This window comes from Sarcophilus harrisii, chromosome 1, assembly GCF_902635505.1.
Source record: "Sarcophilus harrisii chromosome 1, mSarHar1.11, whole genome shotgun sequence".
NCBI classification, from domain to species: Eukaryota; Metazoa; Chordata; class Mammalia; order Dasyuromorphia; family Dasyuridae; genus Sarcophilus; species Sarcophilus harrisii.
In genome coordinates this window covers 497,877,479-497,879,683 of record NC_045426.1, presented here as the reverse complement: position 1 = coordinate 497,879,683, position 2,205 = coordinate 497,877,479, and the positions used below count along the sequence as shown (strand labels likewise).

Below are 2,205 nucleotides of genomic sequence, written 5' to 3'. Positions count from 1 at the left end.
CTATTTCTAATCCCTATTCCACTATTGAAATAAGATTTCACTCTTTCTTTTCCTTTTTTTTTTTTTTTTTTCAATCCACTCCTTTGTCTTTTTGTCCATTTTCCTGAAGGCTTTCTTCTTTCTGAGAGATTTTTAACTTTTTATTTAATTAGGTCATAAAACTTATTTTTATTTTACTTCATGCCCTCTCTCCTTTTATGTGCCCTTCTGTTTTATAATTGGTTCCACAAAAACATTCCCTTGTAGGTGGAGTGTTATGAAGTTTAAACCTGTTTCACCACCATGATTTCTATTTGCCTTTTGCTCTCACTTGTCTCACTATGTACTTTTAGAAAGAAATCTCTTAAAGGTCTCTATGTTGCTTTTCGGGTGGTTGTCTTTGGTTGCTGAATTTTTTACCTTATATTTCTGTTACCTGGGATATTTGAAAACAATTTGCTTAAATCTGGCTATTTTTCTAGGAATTTTTAGAATTTTCTATGAACACTTCTTTTGTACTGTGTTCATCTTTTTCTTTAATTGTTAAATTCAAATTTGCTTTGTATGTCAACTTGAGTTTAATCTTGAAGTCTTTTGCACTTTGGAATACATTTTTCCATTCCTTCCTGTTGTGAGTAGTGGATGAAGAATAGTCTTGTATTAAATGTTCTTTCTTTTATATTTTAGGATTTTTCTCTTGTTCTCTTGCAAATTTTATTGTTTGTCATTGAGAATATTCATTTTAACCATTTTGTGTTTTGAACATGCAGCAAAGGGTTGTTCTTATTGTTTCATAAATGTGATCTTTGATTTCTTTCAATTTGTACTTTGTTTTCTATTTTCAGAAATTCCGGGGTAGTTTTCTTATTTTATGTCTTGCCAGGTTTTTTGTTTTTGTTTTTGACAAAAGGTTCTGGGAACTCTGTAATCTTTATGCTGTCTCTATTCAACCTGTCTTTGTTTGATTATATGGAAATCCTGGAATTTTTTTTTTTGCATTAATATTTTTTGCTTTCCTTATTCTAAATTGTTTTTCCACTTCTATGTATTTTCTTTTTCATTTTTTCAGGAGCAAAAGCAAGTTTATTTGATGAGCAAATAAGCCAAAGAGGAAGAAAGGATTTTTCTAACCCTAAAGATGAACTTAGTTGCTTCAGGGGCAAGAGGATGATTTTCATACTGAGAAAATTAGGGAGTTCTTTGTGGAAAGGGGAGTTGTTCTCAGCCATTTAGCACCACCCAAACTAGCTCTTCATAGCTGATACAACCTTTGCTGTCCTCATGCCCTCCCCTAACACTTCTACTTCTGTCATCTTCTCACCCAGGGTACTGAGGATGTGTCATATTTCAGCTCCCATGACTGTACCAGTCCCTTTCTTATCAAACACCCAAAGCCCCTCAACATAGTCCTCAAATGTGCCCTGGTCCTTATTCTTTGCTACAGTTTGCAGCATTTGCAGGAAATGTTCAAAGTCCAGCACCTTCACATTCATCTCACCAGTCTTGGGATTCCCTCAAACACTGAGCACCTCAGCATTGGTGGGGCTCTGGCCCAGGGCTCATATCACGACCCCACACCGACTGTATAAGATCTTTCCATCTCTTGTTGGGTCAAACAGCTGGAAAACCGCCTTGAACTCCTCTGCCTGATCTTCTATGAAGTCACACATCTTGGCCAAACAGCCCGGTGCTCCTTGTATTTTCATTTTCAATCAGTTATTTTATTTTTGGGGTTTTTTTATGTGACTTGCCATTGTAGATTCAAGGTTTTAATTTTTTTTTTCTATTTTGACAATTATTTTTGCTCTGCAAAACATGAATTCTACTTTTGCAATACTTACTTCTCTTTAAACTACTTAGGAACATCCTTCTGTTTTTCTATGCTCTCTTGGAAATCCATAGTCCTTTGTTCATCAGTTACTGATTACTTTTCCTTTATTTTGAAATATTTGTTCATAAATGTTTGTATTCTTTTAGCTGACCTGGAGAGCACATTTCCATCTGTTATTAAAATCTTGTATGTTGGTTTATCTGCTTATGCTCAAGGTCTTTGAATTTCCATGTTCATGAGATCTTTGCTAATTTTAACCTTTTTTCCTCATGTTCCCATATGACTCACTTTCTGATTCTTTGTCCTTTGATTGTTTTTTTCCCTGGAGGCTTAATCCCAAACTGTTTCTATTTCTTCTCATACTGGACATTTCTTGTTTCACTGTCCTTAGTCTC

At 34.6% G+C, this 2,205-nt stretch overlaps 1 pseudogene; it reads right to left on the bottom strand.

Moving 5' to 3' along the window:
* Positions 1-1,200: 1,200 nt before the first annotated feature.
* LOC100920358 lies at positions 1,201-1,649 on the bottom strand (annotated as a pseudogene).
* Positions 1,650-2,205: the final 556 nt, after the last annotated feature.